The sequence below is a fragment of the Macaca mulatta genome, chromosome 3, assembly GCF_049350105.2.
Source record: "Macaca mulatta isolate MMU2019108-1 chromosome 3, T2T-MMU8v2.0, whole genome shotgun sequence".
NCBI classification, from domain to species: Eukaryota; Metazoa; Chordata; class Mammalia; order Primates; family Cercopithecidae; genus Macaca; species Macaca mulatta.
Genome location: NC_133408.1, coordinates 180444095 through 180465876, shown reverse-complemented (window position 1 = coordinate 180465876; position 21782 = coordinate 180444095). Strand labels below are relative to the sequence as shown.

Here is a 21782-nt window from a genome sequence, read left to right as displayed (position 1 = left end):
CTTGCAAACAAATGAGGCTTCGTAAGCAGCCCTGCAGGTGAGTTGAGGACATGGCGTTATTACTAATTCATTAAGAATTAATGCTTGCTGGCTGGGCACAGTGGCTTACACCTGTAATCCCAGCACTTTGGGAGGCCAAAGCTGTCAGATCACTTGAGGTCGAGTTCGAGACAAGCCTGGCCAACGTGGTGAAACCCCATCTCTACTAAAAATACAAAAATTAGTTGGGCATGGTGGTGCACACCTATAGTTCCAGCTACTCAGGAGGCTGAGGCAGGAAAATTGCGTGAACCACTCCAGCCTGGAGGACAAGAGCAAAACTCTGTCTCCAAAAAAAAAAAAAAAAAAAAAAAAAAGAATGAATGCGTGCTGGGCATGGTGGCTCACACCTATAATCCCAGCAGTTTAGGATGCTGAGGTGGGAAGATTGCGTGAGCCCAGGAGTTAGAGACCAGCCTGGGCAACAAATCGAGACCCTGTTTCTATGTCGCTACAAAAAAAAAAAATAGCCAATTGTGGTTGTGCACTCCTGTGGTCCCAGCTAATTGGGCGGCTGAGGCAGGAGGACTGCTTGAACTCGGGAGTTTGAGGCTGCAGTGAACTGTGATTGCACCACTGCACTCATCCTGGGTGACAGAGTAAGACCCCATCTCAAAAAAAAAAAGAAAAAATTAAAAATAAAAACAGGCCAGGTGCAGTGGCTCACACCTGTAATCCCAGCACTTAGGGAGGCCAAGGCAGGCAGATCACACGAGGCCAGGAGTTCGAGACCGGCCTGGCCAACATGGTGAAACCCCATCTCTACCAAAAATACAAAAAAATTAGCCAGGCATGGTGGTGTGCACCTGTAGTTCCAGCTACTCGGGAGGCTGAGGCACAAGAGTTGCTTGAACTCTGGAGGTGGAGCTTGCAGTGAGCCGAGATTGTGCCACTGTACTCCAACCTGGGCAACAGAGCAAGAGTCCATCTCAAAAAACTAAACTAAAAATAAATATAAATTTAAAATAATATATTAGAGCATTATTACTTATTAGTATTATTTGACAGGGTTAAGTTCACCTTAGAATAATGGAAGACATTTACCGAGCGCTTTTTCTGGGCTATGCACTGTGCTGAATGCTTTACAGGTGCAATTTCATCTAATCCTTAGCAGTCGTTTAAAGTAAGTGCTACCATTATCACCACTTTACGGAGGCGAGAACTAAGGCTTAGAAAAGCAACTTGATCAAGGTCCCGCAGCTCTCCAAGTTCACTGGAATTTAAACCTGGGTCTGTCTGATTCCAAATCCTTTGCTTTTAATCCTAATGATAAACCCTTTCTCAAGCTTTTTCTCAGAACCCGGGAGCAGCTGCAGGAGTAGCCTCAGCTCCATTCTCTTGTGCTGGCCCCAAGCAAGGGGATGGGAGATGACGTCTCCCTCTAAGATTGCTGCCTTTTGTCCAAATGTGCTGGCCGGGAGCCAGGCCTGGAAACTCTCTGCTCATGGAAAGAAAGAACAGAAGCCAGCAAAAGAGGGTGGGAAGAGTCTGAGGGGAGGAAAGGAAGAGGAGGACAGGAAGGCAAGAGGGAGAAAGGAGGTGGGAAAGAGGATTCTGTGGGTAGCACAGCTGGAGAGGGAGATGTTGTGCCAGGAAGCAAGCGAACGAACGTGACCTTCGGGTGCATTCCATTCAAGTGGGCTGTTCAGTGGTGCAGCGTGAGCCTCCAGCCCTAGGAGGCACAGATCCTGGAGCTGTCCAGGTGCTCAGAGACCAGGACAGATCACACCAGGTGGTCCTTCCTCCCATTCTCAGGATTACTGTCCGGTGAGGTCAGATCACAGTCAACAGCAGGAAAGCCTTCAGAGGGAAAAGCCACAAAATGGCAGCCCGAGGGCTGCCTCTGGAAGTGGAGGAGCTGGCCAGGCAGGGTCTCAGTGTCACGGAGTGCATGGTGTGCAGGGGACGGAGAAGGGGAAGGGAGGAGACTGGGTGGTGGGTACTTTGAATAAAATCAAATCATAACCTTCCCAAGTTCCTACTCTGGATTGAGGAGTGGAAGGCCCATACCCTGCCCCCAAGGTGCACATGTAGGCGTTAGGCGCCTGGACGCTGGAGTCGGACACCCTGACACATGCAGCACCCATGCAGCCTTGGGAAAAGTTAATCCCTCCAGGCCTTACTTTCCACATCGGAGAAGGGGAGGCGATAGTAAGCTTACTGTGAGCCTTAAACTAAATGACCTGGGTAAAATCTTGCTTAGGGAATAGTAAGTGCTCAATTACTATCAGCTGTTCATTGATCATTGCAGCTTAATTTGAGGTGTCAAAACATAATGTGAAACCTTCAATAAAAAATGTATAAATAGCATTTGAAGCCAACCATAGAAGACATAACACAAGGTTATATACATTTAGTTAGAACATCAACTTTTTCTTCTTTTCTTATAAAATAAGAGAAAGCATTCAGTAGGAGCCCATGGCTAACTTTTTTTTGTTTTCTTTTTTTTGTTGTTTGTTTTTGTTGTTGTTGTTTTTGAGGCGGAGTCTCACTCTGCCAGAGCGTGATCTCCGCTCACTGCAAACACTGCCTCCTGCGTTCAAGCGATTCTCCTACCTTGGCGTCCAGAGAAGCTAGGTTTACAAGCGCACACCACCACGTCCAGCTAATTTTTTTGTATTTTTAATAGAGACAGGGTTTCACCATGTTGGCCAGGCTAGTCTCGAACTCCTGACCTCAAGTGATCCACCCTCCTCAGCCTCCCAAAGTGCCGAGATTACAGGCATGAGCCACCGTGCCCAGCCTGTTTTTTTTGTTTTTTTTTTTTTTTGAGATGGAGTATCGTTCTGTCGCCTAGGCTGGAATGCAGTGGCGCGATCTTGGCTCACTGCGACCTCTGTATCGTGGGCTCAAGTGATTCTCCTGCCTCAGCCTCCAGAGTAGCTTGGATTATAGGCATGTGCCACCATGCCCAGCTAATTTTTGTATTTTTAGTAGAGGCAAGGTTTCACTGTGTTAGCCAGGCTGGTCTCCAACTCCTGACCTCAGGTGATCCTCTTGCCTCGGTCCCCCAAGTGCTGGGATTACAGGCATGAGCCACCGTGCCCGGCCTCATGGCTAATGTTATCTGGTAGCTATAAGGCAAATGTGTTTTATTTTTTGTTGTTTTTAAAAAAATCTCCAGGCTGGGCGTGGTGGTGCACGCCTGTCATTCCAGCTACTTGGGAGGCAGAAGCAGGAAGATTGCTGGACATAAGGTCGAAGCTGTATTCACAAGACTGCACTCCAGCCTCGGCAACAGAGAGATTTCTCAAAAAGCAAAAAAAAAAAAATCCCTCAACAGCCTGATAATAACAAAGAACATTTCTCACTTCTAAAAAAAAAAAAAATAGTCACCAGAAACACAAACTTCACAAATCTCTCTGGGTTTCTAAAGAAGTGGCTCTTCAGCTCAGAAAAAAAAAGAAAAAAAAGAGAAGAAATGCCTTCAAGAACATGGAACATGTAACTAGCAGATCCAGGTTCTCCTGTGATAGCTTCTCCGTGGAAACCTGAGTCCCCTGAGGCAATGGGAAAGGAGGGTGAGGGGGTGAATGAGCCCCAGGCAGGGTAACAGGAGCCCTAGGTTCTGCTTCTACCTCTGCCACCATGTGGCCAGGTGACAGGCTAGGTGAGCCACAAAAGCCCTGGGCCACAGTGTTGTCACCTGCAGCCCTGGCGTCCCACCTATCCCCTCCCTGTGTCGGTGTTGAGGAGCCTCTCCGTGCCAGGGGCTTTTCCAACATCATTACTTTTTTTTTTTTTTTTTTTTTTTTTTTGCCTTTCCTCCTTGAATTTCCTCACTAGACTGGGACCTCTGAGAAGCACTGTCATATACCGGCTGGGTTCCCAGTAACCCACTGGGTCACAAGGAGAGAACTGCTGAGGCCAGGAGGAGGATGTGGAAGGCTGGGTCAACCAGCGCAGGCGTCACTCCCAACAGGGTCCTGGGAGAGGGGGCTCAGCATTTCCTGAAGGCAGATGACTCCATAAATAGACCGGGGGATGGGAAAAGGATTCGATCATCCCATTCCTCCTGTCAGCTCAGCTCCTCCTTCTGCTCACCCGGACTCTGCAGCCTCTCCTAAATGTTTTTCACTCACATGTCGCCCTGCCAGGGCATTAGGGTGGAAACGGGGATGTGATGGACTTTTCTCCTAGATTGTAGATCCAAACAAGAACTGAAGAAGGTGTACCTGCCGTTATTTATTTTTCATTTCCCACGGAAACTTCTCCTTTGTCCATGTCAGTATAAGGCCAGAGTTTTTTCAGTGGGGTTTTACTGGAAGGAAGGAAGTGAGCGAGGAAGAAAATTGTACACCTTCTGATACCGTGGCCTATTTAACTTCAGGGGTTCAGTAGATCTTCCTGTTGTGACACTTTCCATTTGCTCTTTTTTTTTTTTTTTAGACAGAGTCTTGCTCTGTCACCCAGGCTGGAATGCAGTGGTGTGATCTTGGCTCACTGCAACCTCTGCCTCCCGGGTGCAAGTGATTCTCCTGCCTCAGCCTCCTGAATAGCTGGAATTACAGGCGCCCGCCACCATGCGTGGCTAATTTTTGTATTTTTAGTAGAGACGGGGTTTCACCAAGTTGACCAGGCTGAACTTGAACTCCTGACCTTGCAATCCTCCCGCCTCGGCCTCCCAAAGTGCTGGGATTACAGGTGTGAGCCACTGCACCCAGCCCTCCATACACCCTTTAGGTCCTCAGAAAGATTAGGTCTCCTGACAACACCCTTACTAAGACTTCAGATGTTCCTAGCACCTTCATTGTCATGAGAGTCTCCTCTGAGAGGGAAAGGCACTTTTTTTTTTTTTTTTTTTTTTTTGGAGATAGAGCCTTGCTCTGTCGCCCAGGTTGGAGTGTGGTGGCATGATCTTGGCTCACTGTAACCTCTGCCTCCCAGGTTCAAGCAATCCTTCTGCATCAGCCTCCCAAGTAGCTGGGATTGCAGGCACCTGCCACCACACCTGGCTAATTTTGGTTTTGCCATTTTGGTCTCGAACTCCTGAGTTCAGGTAATCTGCCCGCCTCAGCCTCCCAAAGTGCTGGGATTACAGGCGTGAACCACTGCACCCAGCCAGAGAGGGACTTCTTGAGGGCTGCTTTTGTGACCTCCATAATGCAGAGAACGATCAGTTCACACCAAACTTCCTGGGCCAGTCTAGAGGCAAACCTAATGCGGGCTTTAGTTTACTTAGCAGCCAAAGTTTAGTCAGCACCAGCCATGTGGATACAGATTCGTGTTTAAAACAGTCATAGGGGCCTGGCGTGATGGCTCATGCCTATAATCCCAGCACTTTGAAAGGCCAAGGTGGGCAGATCCCTTGAGTCCAGAAGTTCTAGACCAGCCTGGGCAACATAGCAATACCCCATCTCCACAAAAAAGAAGAAGGAAAAGGTATTCAGTGCCCTCCTGGAGGGTTGGTGGATGGTTGGGGCTGCGACAGGGGGTTGAATTGTCTCTTGGACCTGGGCATGCTTACTTCAGTACACTGGGGTTGTAAAATTCTGTGTTCTCTTATATTCACGAGCACTGAAAGCTCCTGATGGCTGGATAGCACTCGTTTAAGCTGAGCCTCCAAAAGATCATTTTAACAGTCTGAGGAGGAGGGGATGTGAAACCTTGGTGAATTTGTATAGAGTATATAAATTTTCTGTACTATTCTTGCAACTGTTCTGTAAACTTGAAATTGTTTCAAAATTAATTTTTTTTTTTTGAGACGGAGTCTCGCTCTGTCACCCAGGCTGAAGTGCAGCAGCACAATCTTCGCTCACTGGAACCTCTGCCTCTCGGGTTCAAGCGATTCTCTTGCCTCAACCCGCTGAGTAGCTGAGATTACAGGCATGTGCCACCACGCCTGGTTAATTTTTGTATTTTCAGTAGAGATGGTTTCACTGTGTTGGCCAGGCTGGTCTCGAACTCCTGGCTTCAAGTGAGCTGCCCATCTCGTCCTCCCAAAGTGCTGGGATTACAGGCATGAGCTACCGCGCCCGGCCCAAAATTTAAAAATTTAAAGGTCATTATGCTTCTGGTATCATCTTGACAACAGCTTTCAGAAAGTCTACACAAGTTGTGTTCACAGATTCTGCCTTGGTTTGTGTGTTGCTTGACCCCTGCAAAGAGATCCTAAAAATCGTTTGGGCGTCTCCTCCTTATGGAAACAGTCTTGCTTTTCATTCAGTGGTTGGTACTTCCTTAAATATTAGTCATTCTGAGATTATGCAAATATCTGTGCCCTCCAGCCACGTACCCAAAGGAAATTCAGCCCAATCTTCAAGCCTAACTCAGGGCTGCTCTTCCACAAATGGCATTCACTTTCACCTGTTTTGCTTATGTTACTGTGTTTTGTACTGGAGACATTCATGTGCATCTTATTTCCTGTGTGAGAATGGAAACTGTCAGAGGGCAAATTAATCTATTTTACATTTCTCCCAGGTGTCTCTCTGTTCCCTGAGAGAAGCAGGCACAACTATTGCAAGAATGAATTACATGACTATAACAGGCCCTTTGTATTTGTGAGTTCCGCATCTGAGGATTCAATCAACCACAGACTGAAAATACTCAGAAAAAAAAATTCCAGAATGTGTTACGTTGCAGATGTGTACAATGTAGTTATGCCTAGGGTGTCTGCATTTGTACTGAACGTGTACAGACTATTTTTCTCTTGTCATTGTTTCTTAAACAACACCGTATAGCAAACACAGTAACATAAGCAAAACAGGTGAAAGTGAATGCCATTTGTGGAAGAGCAGCCCTGAGTTAGGCTTGAAGATTGGGCTGAATTTCCTTTCGGGTACGTGGCTGGAGGGCACAGATATTTGCATAATCTCAGAATGACTAATATTTAAGGAAGTACCAACCACTGAATAGCATTTAGGTTGTATTAGGTATTATAAGTAATCTAGAAATGATTTAAATATGTGGAAGGGCCAGGCCTGATGGTGGCTCACATCTGTAATCCCAGCACTTTGGGAGGCCAAGCTGGGAGGGTTGCTTGAGGCCAGGAGTTCAAGACCAGTCTTGGCAACATAGCAAGACCCTATCGCTACAAAATTTTTTTTTTTAGTTAGCTGAGCCTAGTGGCTCACACGTGTAGTCCCAGCTACTCAGGAGGCTGAGGTGGGAGGATCACTTGAGCCTAGGAGGTTGAGGCTGCAGTGAGCCATGATGCCACCATTGTACTCCAGCCCAGCTACAGAGCGAGACCTTGCCTCTTAAAAAAATTTTTTTAGCCGGGCGTGGTGGCTCATACCTGTAATCCCAGCACTTTGGGAGGCCGACGTGGGCGGATCACGAGGTCAGGAGATCGAGACCATCCTGGCCAACATGGTGAAACGCCGTCTCTACTAGAAATACAAAAATTAGCTGGGCGTGGCAGGGTGTGCCTGTAATCCTAGCTACTTGGGAGGCTGAGGCAGGAGAATCACTTGAAGCCAGGAGGTGGAGGTTGCGGTGAGCCGAGATCGTGCCACTGCACTCCAACCTGGGTGACAGAGCGAGACTCCATCTCAAATAATAATAATAATAATTTAAAAATTAAGAATATGGGAGGATGTGCATAGGTTATATCCAAATACTTTGCCATTAGCATCCATGAATGTTGGTATCTGAGTGACATCCTGGAACCAATCCCCCAAGGATACCAAGGGATGACTGTATTTCCCTTTAGCCATTGGTTTCCACATAATCACTCTGGACCCATTGAAACATCTGTACTGGGATGTGGTTACGGTAGAACAGGATCTAAATCTTGGTTGTCTCTAAGGGAAAGGAGCTAATGAGAATAAAGTATCACTTAGCCTTCCCTTCAGGAGATACAATGGCAAAGCAAAACAGGTGCAGAGTGATGAACGCACCTGAGCTGGATGCCCTGCAGCTGTGGTCGTGGCTGCAAGGCAGCTGTGGGGCTTGCTGGGCGCCGCAGAGCAGACCCAGACACCCACAGACAACAGCAGCACTTATATGCCTCCCTCCCCTGCTGTATTTGTAATAGCAACTATAATACATGCTCATTATAGAAAATTTGGAAACCTGGGGGGTTGGTTTTGTTGTTAAAAATATAGATATTAGAGAATGGAAAAAAAAAATCAAAGTTTCTTACCCAATGGCAACTACTGTTACTCCCTCATTAAATTTACTTCCAGTCATTTTCTTTCATGTGCAGTTTTGAATAGTAATAAATTCCTCCTCCCCCGCCCCTTTTAAACATTGTTTCATTCATTTTGGACACAAGCTTTTGGATTCTGTTTCTTTTGGCTAACACTAAAACATGAACGTTTTTTCCATTTAATAATAGTCTTTTTCTTTTTAGCTTCAGTTTAAAATTTTCTTTTTTTATTTTTTTGAGACAGAGTCTTGCTCTGTCGCTCAGGCTGGAGTGCAGTGTCGCAATCTTGGCTTGACGCAACCTCCGCCTCCTGGGTTCAAGCGATTCTGTTGCCTCAGCCTCCTGAGTAGCTGGGACTACAGGCACCCACCACCATGCCCGCCTAATTTTTTGGGTATTTTTAATAGAGATGGGTTTCACTATGTCGGCCAGGCTGTTTTTGAACTCCTGACCTCAGGTGATCCACCAGCCTTGGCCTTCCAAAGTGCTGGGGTTACAGGTGTGAGTCACTACACCCAGCCTAAAATTTTCTCTTTAAATAATAGCTTGATTGAGATACTTGATTGAGATATAATTCACATGCCTTACAATTCACCCATTTAAAGTGTATAGTTTAATGTGTGCACATTTAAAATGTACAGTTTTGGCTGGGCGTGGTGGCTCACACCTGTAATCCTAGCACTTTGGGAGGCCAAGGCAGGCAGATCACTTGAGGTCAGGAGTTCAAGAGCAGCCTGGCCAACATGGCAAAACCCTATCTCTACTAAAAATACAAAAATTAGCTGGGCATGGTGGTGTACACTTGCAATCCCAGCTAGTCCGGAGGCCGAGGCAGGAAAATCTCTTGAACCTGGAAGGCGGAGATTGCAGTGAGCTGAGATTGCGCTACTGCACACCAACCTGGGCAACAGAGTGAGTGAGACTCCATCTCAAAATAAATAAATAAAGTGCAGAGTTTTTAGTATATTCATGGAGTTGTGCAACCCCTCACCACCAGCAATTTTAGAACACTGCCTGAGAACAGAGAACAATTTTAGGCCTACCTGAGAACAGAGAGAAGGAAAAGCAAGTTTAAATATTTAGAAGTTGAAGTAAGTTGGAACCTGACTCCTCCCTGTTTGGTGATCTGTAATACACAAAAGGAAGTGTACTTTTTTTTTCAAAAAATATATTTATCTGAATTCAGACTATTAAACCATACTTTACCTGTATTAGCATATTTCATAACTTTTGTAACTCATGCTTTAATGATTTATGGCAAACTCATACTAGCCTTGATCAGAGAGGTGACCCTGGCAGTTATCGAGCGTTAACTCTGGAGAACTGTTGCCACTGAAACTTTCTACACACTGTAATTTAGTGTTCCTATCCAAGGTGGCCACTAAATTGCACTTCTATTTTCACCCTCTAGAGAATGGTAAAAAAGCATGATTTGCAAATATTGTCAAGTCCAAAGTGTGTTTCTATCCTACTAAGGTAGTCAAATGCATCTCTATATGTTAGAATGTTCTGCAGATGTGAAAAAACCCTTCCTGGGTTTATGAAAGTGAGAATGATCTGCATCTTCAGCTGCCTCTGGCATCCGGCACATCACAGAGTGTGGTCAGTCCAGTCTGCAGTCTCAGGCTGCCCGAGCCACAGATTCCCAGTGACTTCATTTGTCAAACAAACTGACAGGTGTTGGCCAAGAAAATATTGATCAAGTTGGATTTTTGTTTTTTGTTTTTTTGGTTTTTTTTGAGAAGGTCTCGCTCTGTCACCCAGGCTGGAGTATAGTGGTGCGATCTCGACTCACTGCAACCTCTGCCTCCCAGGTTCAAGCGATTGTCCTCCCTCAGCCTGCCAAGTAGCTGGGATTACAGGCGCCCACCACAACGCCCAGATAATTTTTGTATTTTTGTAGAGACAGGGTTTCACCATGTTGGCCAGGTGGTCTCGAACTCCTGACCTCAAGTGATCCACCCACCTCGGCCTCCCAAAGTGCTGGGATTATAGGCATGAGCCACAGCGCCCGGCCTTCAAGTTGTTAAAAGAAAGTATTATTGTCAATGACTGAGTATTTATAATGACAGAAATTCCTGAAATTACTCCGGTGATGCTCCTGGTCCTGAGGCCTCCTTTAGAGTACAGGGGAGCCTTGATATTGAAGGCTATGGAGGGAAGAACCAGCAGAGCAGCATCTCCGAGCACCAGCATCTGGGTTCGAGGAAAAGGTGCACGCACTTTGTGCTGGTAACACCTGCATCAGATTCCCAAGATGCTCTGAAACAGAAGTATTTACTGGAGTAAAATACTGCCTTGCAGGCCACACGCAGTGGCTCACACCTGTAATCCCAGCATTTAGGGAGGCCAAGGGGGGCGGATCACCTGAGGATGGGAGCTCGAGACCATTCTGGCCAACATGGTGAAACCCCATCTCTACTAAAACTACAAAACTTAGCTGGATGTGGTGGCACACGCCAGGAATCCCAGCTACTCAGGAGGCTGAGGCACGAGAATCGCTTGAACCCAGGTGGCAGAGGTTGCAGTGAGCTGAGATGGTACCACTGCACTCCAGCCTGGGCGACAGAGCAAGACTTTGTCTCAAAAAAATTAATTAATTAATTTTTAAAAATACCGCCTTACAAAGGAGAGGGCGAAATAGAGTATTTCTTATGTTGACTGACAATGCAAGTGACATGAAAATAAACCCCAGGATTCAACTCTAGACCAGCAACTCTTACTACTATGCCTGTGAACTATCTGGGAAACTTACAAATGTAAATTCCTACATCCTACTCTGGCAGTGGGCTTTGTTTGGTCTAGGGTGGGTCAGGGACTCCTCACGTTTAGTAATTGTCCCTGCCGATTCTTTATTTTAAATAATGGTTTTATTGGGATATGATTCACATACCATAAAATTCACTCCATTAAAGCATACAATTTAGTGGTTTCTAGTATACTGTGTTGTGCAACAACCACCACTCTATAATTTTAGAACATTTCCATCATCCCGCCCCCAAAATTCATACCTATTAGCAGTCACTTCTCACTTCCCTGCCTCACTTAGCCCCTGGCAACCACTAATCTACTTTTTGTATCTGTGGATTGGCCCATTGTGTGTGTGTGTGTGTGTGTGTGTGTGTGTGTGGGCGTGACGGAGTCTCTCGTTCTGTTGCCGAGGCTGGAGTGCAGTGGCGTGATCTCGGCTCACTGCAACCTCCACTCCTGGGTTCAAGTGATTTTCCCGCCTCAGCCTCTAGCTTAGATTACAGGCACCGGCCACCACACCCGGCTAATTTTTATATTTTTAGTACAGGTGGGGTTTCACCATTTTGGCCAGGCAGGTCTTGAACTCCTGAGCTCACCTTAGCCTCTCAAAGTGCTGGGATTACAGGCGTGAGCCACCACGCCCGGCCAGGATTGACCTATTCTGAAATTTCTTGAGAATTGCATTACACAATGTATGATCTCTTGTCAGTGGCTTCTCTCACTTACCACAATGTTTTCAGGGTTCATCCATGTTGTAACGTGTATCTCAACTTCATTCCTTTTTATGGCTGAATACTATTCCATTGTATGTGTGGAACACTTTTGTTTATCCAGTTATTTGTTGGTGGACACATTAAGCATAAGAAAAATGATATGTAGGCCTGGGTTCAGTGGTTCACACCTGTAATCCTAGCACTTTGGGAGGCCAAGGTGTGTGGATCACTTGAGCTCAAGAGTTCAAGACCCGCCTGGCCAACATGGCAAAACCCCGAAACCCTGTCTCTACAAAAAAACACAAAAAAACAAAAAACAAACAAAAAAGCCAGACAGGGTGGCACGCTCTTGCCTCAGTCACAGCTAGTTGAGGGGCTGAGGCAGGAAGATTACTTGAACCAGGAAGGTCGAGACTGCAGTCAGCCAAGTTGTGCCACTGCACTCCAGCCTGAATGACAGAGTGAGACTCCATCTCAAAAAAGAAAAAAAAAATGCAGAACTAGAAATGGGCAGACTTTGGTTGTTAGCAGAGAAGTTGTACCGTTGGTACTGCCTCCGTCTATCTAATGTGGTGCTCTAAGGGCTTGATGTGCGGTGCTTTTGTGCAGAGCACAGTTTAAGCATTTGGTCCAAGAAGGATGCAGTCCACAGTTTCACCAAATTTGTCCCCAGGTGTTGTTCTGAGGCAGCACACTGCCTTTGGCTTCTCTTATTCCTCATCTGCTTCAGATTCTTCTATCTTCTGTCTTCTTCCAAATGCGAAAATATTGGTTTGTTTCTGACAATATAACGAATCAGATAAATAAATAAAGTTATGTATAGGCCTAGAGCAACCCATTTTAAATTTTTTAAAACCTTTTCATTGGCTGGGTGCAGTGGCTCACGCCTGTAATCCCAACACTTTCGAAGGGCAAAGCAGGAGGAGTGCTTGAGGCCAGGAATTTGAGACCAGCCTGGGCAACATGGTGAAACCCTGTCCCGACAAAAAATATGGAAATTAGCCAGGCATGGTGGTGCACACCTGTAGTCTCAGCTACCTGGGGCAGTGGGGAGCTGAGGTAGGCAGATCACCTGAGCCCAGGGAGGTCGAGGCAGCAGGAAGCTGTGATTGCACCACTGCACTCCAGCCTGGGCAACAGACCCTATCTCCAAAAAAAAAAAAGTTTTGTTTAAAGAAAATGAGGAAAATGAAGCATCGAGACTCCAGAATGAGCTGCACTATGTAGTTAGACACAGCGAGAGTTGTATTACATTGATTGTGTGCTTTTATTTCTCAAGTTGTTTTTGGAAACAAATAATTTCCAGATATGTTTGCTAAGAATGCTCAGACAAGAAAACAACAATTTTTGTTCTACTGTAATTGCTATGGTTTCCTCTTTATTTTTTGCCTGCTCATCATAAGCTGATAAAACTAAGAGATATTGGAATCACTAAAGCTGAATAGCCGTGGCTTTATTTGCAATACAAAAACTATTTAAAATGTAATTTTATTAATATGTAATCATTTACAATCCTGTAAACCAAAAAATAACAGGCATCTCAATCAATTTAGAGGTTTATTTTGCCAAGGTTGAGGAGACTCCTGGGAAAAAGAAACACAAGTCCCAGTAAAACCTGTCTCCTGGCCAGGCACGGTGGCTCACACCTGTAATTCCAGCACTTTGGAAGGCCAAGGCAGGTGGATCACTTGAGGCCAGGAGTTCGAGACCAGCTTAGGCAAGGTGGCAAAACCGCATCTCTACTAAAAATACAAAAATTAGCTGGATGTGGTGGTGCATACCTGTTAATTCCGGCTGCTCAGGAGGCTGAGTTACAAGAATCACTTGAGCCCAGGAGGCGGAGGTCGAAGTGAGCCAAGATCGCGCCACTGCACTCCAGCCTGGGTGACAGAGCGATTCTGTCCCCAAAAAATAAAAAATTAAAAAATTAAAAAGATCTGTGTCTCCTGTGCTTTTTCCAAAGAGGCTTTGAGGACTTCAGTGTTTGAAAGTGGAACAGTGAGCAGGAGGGGAAGGAGGAAAAGAAAAAAGGGGAGAAGGGTAGGCAGTGAGGCAAGTGGTCACATTCTGATGAGGCTCTGATTACTGCTCAGTGAATCCATGTTTTTCCCTGGGAAACGAAGGGAATGGGGAAAAGTCAGTTGTGTATTCATCCAACTCTCAGTTGGTCTACATTTGACACCAGATAAAGTTAGCATGTGAAATTACAGCTATCTGTTTGGGAACAAAAGGAAGGCAGTTTTTTTGTGTGTAACTCAGTTCCCAAGCTGTTATTTTCCCTTTGGCATAGTGAGTTGGAGGTCCTGATATTTTATTTTTGTTTCACAATCTAAGCGGTGGGTTTTTTTTTTTTCTTTTTTTTAAATTTTAAGAGTGGCTGCTCCATAGGCAAAGCAGGGCTACCCCATAGGCAGAGTAGTCTAAACTATTTTTTAGGAGATGGGGTCTTGCTGTGTTGCCCAGGCTGGAGTGCAGTAGCTTTTTTTTTTTTTTTTTTGAGATGGAGTCTCACTCTGTTACCCAGGCTTGAGTGCAATGGTGTGATCTCGGCTTGCTGCAACCTCTACCTCCTGGGTTCAAGTGATTCTCCTGCCTCCACCTCCCAAGTAGCTGGGACTACAGGCGCACACCACCACGCCCAGCTAATTTTTCTATTTTTAGTAGAGACGGGGTTTCACCATGTTAGCCAGGCTGGTCTCAAACTCCTGACTCAAGTAATCTGCCTGCCTTGGCCTCCCAAAGTGCTAGGATTACAGGCATGAGCCACCGTGCCCGGCCTGCAGTGGCTATTCACAGATGCCATTACAGCTCACTGCAGCCTCAAACTCCTAGTCTCAAGCAGTCCTCCTGCTTCAGCTTCTCCAGTAGCAGGGACTGCAGGCTTGCATCACTGTACTCAGCTAAACTTTTTTTTTTTTTTTGAGACAGAGTTTCACCCTTGTTGCCCAGGCTAGAGTGAATGCATGATGTTGGCTCACTGCAACCTCTGCCTCCCGGGTTCAAGCCATTCTACTGCCTCAGCCTCCCGAGTAGCTGGGATTACAGGCATTCACCACCCGGCTAATTTTGTATTTTTAGTAGAGACAGCATTTCTCCATGTTGGTAAAGGTGGTCTCGGACTCCCAACCTCAGGTAATCCACCCACCTCAGCCTCCCAAAGTGCTGGGATTACAGGTGTGAGCCACTGCGCCTGGCCCTAAACCTTATTTTTAAATTTAGTTTAACAGGGCTGGACGCGGTAATTCACGCCTGTAATCCTAGCACTTTGGGAGGCCGAGGTGGGCGGATCACTTGAGGTCAGGAGTTCAAGACCAGCCTGGCCAATATGGTGAAATCCTATCTCTACCAAAAATACAAAAATTAGCCAGGTGTGGTGGTACATGCCGTAATTCTAGCAACTTGGGAGGCTGAGGCAGGAGAATCGCTTGAACCCAGGAGGTGGAGGTTGCAGCGAGCTGAGATTGTACCATTGCGCTCCAGATTGGGCAACAGAGCAAGACTCTGTCTCAAAAAAAAAAAAAATTAGTATAACAAATATTACGCTTTTGGTGTCCAGTTATATGTAATACATATTCACTTATGGTTCAGAGCTAACATATCAAGTTTAGATTAGTAAAGGGCACTGGGAAATTATAATTGTGTGGATTTTATTCCTCACTCTACCTCTTCCCCTGTGCATGTATCTTATTTTTTTCACGGAATATACACTGTACTTACATAATTTATTTCCACTGAGATAGAATGCACATAACATTCACCATCTTTTTCTTTTTTCCTTTTCTTTCTTGAGACGGAGTTTCACTCTGTCAACCAGGCTGGAGTGCAATGGCGCAATCTTGGCTCATGGCAATCTCCTCCTCCTGGGTTCAAGTGATGCTCTTGCCTCAGCCTCCCAAGAAGCTGGGATTACAGGCATGTGCCACAATACCTGGCTAATTTTTTGTATTTTTAGTAGAGACGGGGTTTCACCATGTTGGTCAGGCTGGTCTCGAACTCCTGACCTCAGGTGATCCACCTGCCTCTGCCTCCCAAAATGCTGGGATTACAGACGTGAGCCACCACGCCCAGCCAACGTTCACCATCTTAAACTGTACAGTTCAGTGGCTTGTGGTGTATTCACCGTATTGTGCAACTATCACCGCTATGAAATTTTAGAGCATTTCTATCAGGCTCACACTCCAGCCTGGGTGACAGGGCGAGACCCTGTCTCCAAAAAAAAAAAAAAAAAGAATACTTGAAAAAATCCCACAAAGATACTAGTCAAATGCAGTAGTGAGAAGAGGGGAAGAGAGGGGAAGAGTAGAATAAGGAGTTGGATACATAACTGACTGTGAATAATCAATTGAGTTGACTCACTGCCTTCAGACCAGTCCCACCCAGCTTCTTAACTTCTGAACCCTCCAGTCAACATCATGTCAATGGCCAAACAAAATTTTTGAGCCAAGAAAAGATTTTACAGTATTCACTTCAGCAAGAGGAACAACAGGGTTAGATTATGGACTGGGTTGATAAACATCATCAGCTATAGATGTTAGAATTTTAAAAATACTTTTCTTCAGCTTGTAGGACTTAGTTTCTGAAACTTACAGAAATGTTCAAGCCTACAAAAATTACATGAACTCTTGTGTACTCATCAGCTAGCTTCAAAATTTTGTATGACTTTTTAGTCTAATTTTTTTTTGTTTGTTTTGAGACAAGAGTCTCAAAAAAGAGTCTCGCTTTGTTGCCCAGGCTGGAGTGCAGTGGGGCGATCTCGGCTCACTGCAACCTCTGCCTCCCGGGTTCAAGCGATTCTTCTGCCTCAGCCTCCCCAGTAGCTGGGATTACAAGCGCCCACCACCACGCCCACCTAATTTTTGTATTTTTAATAGAGACAGCATTTCCCCATGTTGGCCAGGCTGGTCTCAAACTCCTGACCACAAGTAATCCGCCCGCCTTGGCCTCCCAAAGTGCTGAGATTACAGGCATGAGCCACCATGCACAGCCAGTCTAATTAAAATTATTAATAATAAGCCCATCTGGTTAATAGAAAGTTCTATTTTTATGGAAAGCAGTTGAGTGGGAAAATGTGTTATTACTATCAATCATTCCATTATCTCTCTTGGAATATAGTCTACTTGGATCACAAGACCAAATTGCCTAAAAAGAAATAAGGAACCTTGGGTTGTGTAAAAACTCAAGCTGTCTTGAAGCCCAGACCTTTGATTTCTTGGGAGTGAGAGATGCCCAGGCCAGGACATTGGCCTCTATGGCCTTTGATTTACCATATTTAAATGCCGATTCCAGAGCAGCCCTCAGACAGTTCGCTTTGGTACGTCTTGGTACATTGGAGAGGCGCCCAGGAATCTGCATGTCTGACAGGGTCCCCAGATTGACTGGAACTAATCCCCCATGGACCACACTTTGGAAAATAGTTCTATCTCACAATCCCGGACCTGTAAAGTGATAATGAAGTTTATCATGGTATTTTAAGTCACAGAGCACTCCCAACTAGCAAATTCAGCTGGGTTCGTTACTTAATTAATGGTTTTTGGTTTTTTTTTTTTTTTTTTTTTTTTTTTTTGACACAGGGTCTCACTCTGTCACCTGGACTGGAGTGCAATGGTGCAGTCTCAGCTCACTGCAACCTCCATCTGCTGGGCTCAAGAGATCCTCCCACCTCAGCCTCCCAAGTAGCTGGGACTGCAGGCATGCACCACCACACCCGGTTAAGTTTTGTGTTTTTGTAGAGACGGTGTTTTGCCATGTTGCCCAGGCTGGTTTCAATCTCCTGAGCTCGAGTGATCAGCCCACCGCAACCTCCAGAAGTGCTGGAATTACAGGTGTGAGCTACCGTGCCCAGCCAGTTAACAATTGCTAATCATCAGAGACAAAAAGGGAAAGGTCAATTTTTTATAGCAGCATTTTTAATATTTTTGTGAATTCAGAAATGCTGATGGATTGATTGCTGAGTGTGCAGGGGGATTCTATGCCCCCTTAGTGCCAGCCTCTGAAGCCCCCTGCACTTGCTTCTCAGTATACGGCATCAGCCGTTTCTCTAGAGATCGTGGTTTTCGTGCTGGAAGTTATTACTCCCTGATGGGAAGTGAGTTCACTTAAGTACCATGTTGTTTAAGTGCTTTTTGTGATCTTTGACCTCCAGGTTCACACATGCATCTCTGTGCATTAGACACAGTGGACTTTTTTCCTTTTGGAAAAGCTGTGCTTCCTGAGAACTATAGGGAAACTGTTTTCTTGAGGGCATGGGAGGAGTTACAGAGTTGACTGTGACCCAGGCACAGCCCTGGTGCTGTTGATGACGGCAGAGACTGTGTCTCACTCATCTTTGAGTCCTCCGGTGCATCCTGCACACGGCCTGGCACGTTGTCCTAGTGCCAATGAAAGGGGATGCCAGCTTGGAAGAGAGCTGCTGGCTCATATGGAACAAGGTTGGATTCTTGTGGGTTTGGTCTGCGTGGAGGGTGGTGGCAGTGGTGGGGAGGGGCTGTTCTCCCTGACGTCCACTGGGGCCTCTGCCAGATGCTGGACAGAAGAGTAGTGTCTGTGGGCCCAGCCAAGTGGAGGGACTCCAGAAGCTTTCAGCTCTGCGGAGCTTTGTAAGAGGGACAATGAGTTCCTTCCTGTCCCTGAAAGGCCTTTCAGGGCTATGCTGCATGATGGGATGGGCAAGCCCTGGGGCCTGGCTACTTTAAAGAAGTAGGCTTGGTTACAACATAGATCAAGCCCTACGATGTCTGGTGCTGAGTTGCTGGGTAGGGGGACAGCTGAACTCCATGGACAGGCCAGAGCTCCATGCTCCTGTCCACCCACACACACACAGTTGGCAGACGTGTCTGTTCCTTTCCTTGCTCCCTCAGCTCATGGTTCCCCAGCCTCCCTCTTGTTCGTTTGTTACCCATGTGCACTCTCCTTTTCTTTTTCTCTTCCTCTCTGGCTTTCCTCCCTTCGTCTCCTTGTTCTCAAGAGCTACCTGCATGTCTTGAAGTTCTGCCCTTTGATTTCTCTGGAGGGAGAGGATGCCCAGGCCAGGACATCCGGCAGCCGTCCCATCACCTAACAGGGAAACCATCCTGGGAAATAGGGTAGGAATCTTGGAAACTGGAGAAGGAGCTGGGAGGGGGCTTCCCTGGAAAAGTAATGTGAATACCCAGTATCCTGATATGCCTTGAGCTGTAGTCAAGGAGGCGGCTCCCCTCCACTAGGGAGGACCAGCTAGCTGGTGTTCCTGCCTTACAGGACTGCGTGGCCCATGCTGTTGGCCTTCTCTGATGGGCCTCATCTTGCCAGCACCTTCACCTGAGCCATGTCCATTTATGCTCGTGTTGGGAGACACTTCTTCCCACAGAGTTCTGGAGGGACTTGCTATGAAGCAATGAAGTTTAATCAGTTACTTCAGTTTATATGGGGGTCAGGCACCAGAGTCTTCGACTGCTACTTCTGAGCTGAGGCTGCTGCCTTGGTGTCCACACAGGCCTTGCTATTTGGGGGGTTTAAGGAACTCAGTGGGATTCCTGGGCTTGTCAAGATCATCTCCTGGTGTTCCTCAGACCAGACAGATGACCTCATGACTGGGTGTTTCTTCCTCCTCAGTTTGGAGGAGCTGGGAGGGGCTCCCCATGCGGGGCTCTGCAGACAAGGGCAGTGTGGGTTTACACCCAGTGTCAGGGTTCGCAGAAGGCTAGAGTATCCCTGTGGAGACAGTTCCACTTTGGTGTGTGGTTGATGTCTTGTGTCAAATAAAAGGGCAACTACTTTCTTCTTTGGGGACTATTAGCTCATCACAGTGGTTCTTAGAGAGCCTGAAAAAGCATTGGGTCTTGTTGTTGTTTATGTTTTGCTTTCTAAGTTTGTATGTATTCTTAAAATTTTTGGTGAACTTAACTAAAAGATATATACAAAGATGGCTAGGCGCAGTGGCTTACGCCTGTAATCCCAGTACTTAAGGAGGCTGAGGCGGGCGGATCACTTGAGGCCAGGAGTTCAAGACCAGCCTGGCCAACAAGGTGAAAAACCATCTCTACTAAAAATACAAACATTATCTAAGGGTGGTGGTGCACACCTGTAATCCCAGCTACTGGGGAGGCTGCGGCATGAGAATCACTTGAGCCCAGGCAGCAGAGGTTGTGGTGAGCTGAGAGCATGCCACTGCATTCCAGCCTGGGCAACAGAGCCAGACCCTGTCTCCAAAAAACAAACAAATGAGCAAAAAAGATATATACAAAGAGGGTGGCATGAGTTCTGAATCCGGGTGGACCTCAAGATTGCACCCTTGCTCTACCTGCTAGGCCGGAGATTCCAAATTGTGTGTTCTTTCCACCCCCTGCTCCTGGGTGGAACCTACCAGGGATAAATAGTTTGGAGTGTGGGCCTAGATTTACTGCCCTCTGAGGGAGGCCCTGCTGTCGTGGCTCACTGGGTGTGCATCCCTATCCCCCCAGGCGACCTGGAGCTCCCCTCGGTGCTGACATGATGACAGTGTGCAGGCCGGCCAAGGGCAGCCACAGCCAGACTGAAAACCTGAGCTACAAATTGGCCGACAAGTAAGAACACTACGCTGGCCCAGCTTCTTACTCTCCTACCACCTTTCCTTCTTCACCGATTCTACTTCCTTGAGCTAAGGAGCTCTTTTCCAGGTCATTCTAATGAGACTCCTGCAGACCGTCTCCATGCACTGCACTCATTTAAGGCTTCAGGCCAAAGTGGTCAAGAGAGAGTCTGCCTAATGGCCGGTGTGTGGAGAGGATGATCCCCCGGCAACTTTAGCCCTGTCCCCATGATGCGTTCCAATTCCAGGTGTATTTTTCTAACTACTAGGATGTTCAGGTATTTTAAGTATGTTTGAGTCCTAAGTCTTTGCAGCTGTACCTGTCCACAGTCAGTTTTCCCATCTAATATCAGTGTGCTTGTTTCCTTCTCCCCAGATGGAGCCCTTTCTCCGATCCTCTCACATTCCACAAAGCAGTTGGCAGCCACTGAGGGGTTCTCAGCTCTGCGCCCCAGGCTGGAACCCCTTACGGGACGGGAGAATCCTAGAAACAGGAACTCTAGAAACTCTTGGGCTGGCAACCACGTGGAGCAGGAACTCTGTCCCTGGGGACTCGTAGGGCGGTTGCAGCATCCTTGCCTCTGTTGCATGAGTTTTGTAAATCCAGTGTGAGCTTGCAGCAAGCCATCCTTTGTTCCTCTCGAGTTTTCAGACAGAGTTTCCATGATTGTGACGTCACTCCATGTGTTTGGGCTCTTAGACAATAACTATGATACTTACAATAATAATAGTTTCCATTTGTTGATACCGAGATTTAGAATGTATGCTGTACTTTGGGCATATTACATGTTAACTCATGAATTCATTCATTCATTGAATAAATATTTGTTGACTAGTTGCTATGCACCAGACACAGTAAACAACATAAATGTGGCCTCTGACTCATAAGGTTTCAGTCTGCAGAAGGAAGATGAAAAACTTAGGATTCAAGACTCAAGTCCCTCAATTCCAAAGCCCATGTATTTAGCTACTAGGCAATAGTGCCTCACAGCACATAGGACATTAATAACCATGTTGTAGATCATCAGTCATCCCCATACAGGCACTAACCTGGATTGTTGTGTTTTTAATGTGTGTGTCTGTCTCTCTCTCCATCTTGCCTCTAGCACTGTGAGAGCAAGGACTATCACTTCTGCCTTTCGAACCCTCAGTGAAATAACACACGATTCTGACTAAAATCTGAATCCATGCTAATGTCCCCAGTGGTGACGGAACAATTTAAAAATATTTTCTCTTTGTAAACACACTGTTTTGAACCCTAATTGTTTATTTAAATAAGGAATTCTGCCTTGATAGCCATATTTAAAATAGGAAAATGTGTTTGCCAAAAAATGTGTTTGCATTTTCACAAGTTTCTAATTTATGCCGTGCAACCAAGAACTGTGGCGCAATTTATGTGCTAATGTCTCCATTGAGGAAGAGATCTTTACACAAACAACCTTTGGAATAGAAAGCTGAATAGTAACAGGATGCATGAAATTGCTATTTATTCATCCCTCACAGTGAACCTTAACTGGAGTTTCAGAATTTCCATGCGGTCAGATCTATACATTCAGAAAATGGGCACCAGGAGGTGTTAGCTAGTGTCGGCACATCTAAAGTCACTGTGCCCAGTCTTTGCTGGTGGAAGAATGTTTGCATT

General features: G+C 46.2%; 1 protein-coding gene across 9 annotated transcripts in view; it reads left to right on the top strand.

Moving 5' to 3' along the window:
• The window catches only part of DENND2A (DENN domain containing 2A), a 125781-nt gene that overhangs the window by 13127 nt on the left and 90872 nt on the right, over positions 1 to 21782 (top strand). For 3 of the 9 annotated variants that reach the window (XM_015135055.3, XM_077997551.1, XM_015135057.3), the window contains exon 2: positions 20034 to 20135. The exons of the other annotated variants lie outside the window; for them this stretch is intronic. The gene's annotated coding sequence lies outside the window, so the exon portion shown is untranslated. The remainder of the gene's footprint in view (positions 1 to 20033; positions 20136 to 21782) is intronic. 9 annotated transcript variants of the gene reach the window in all.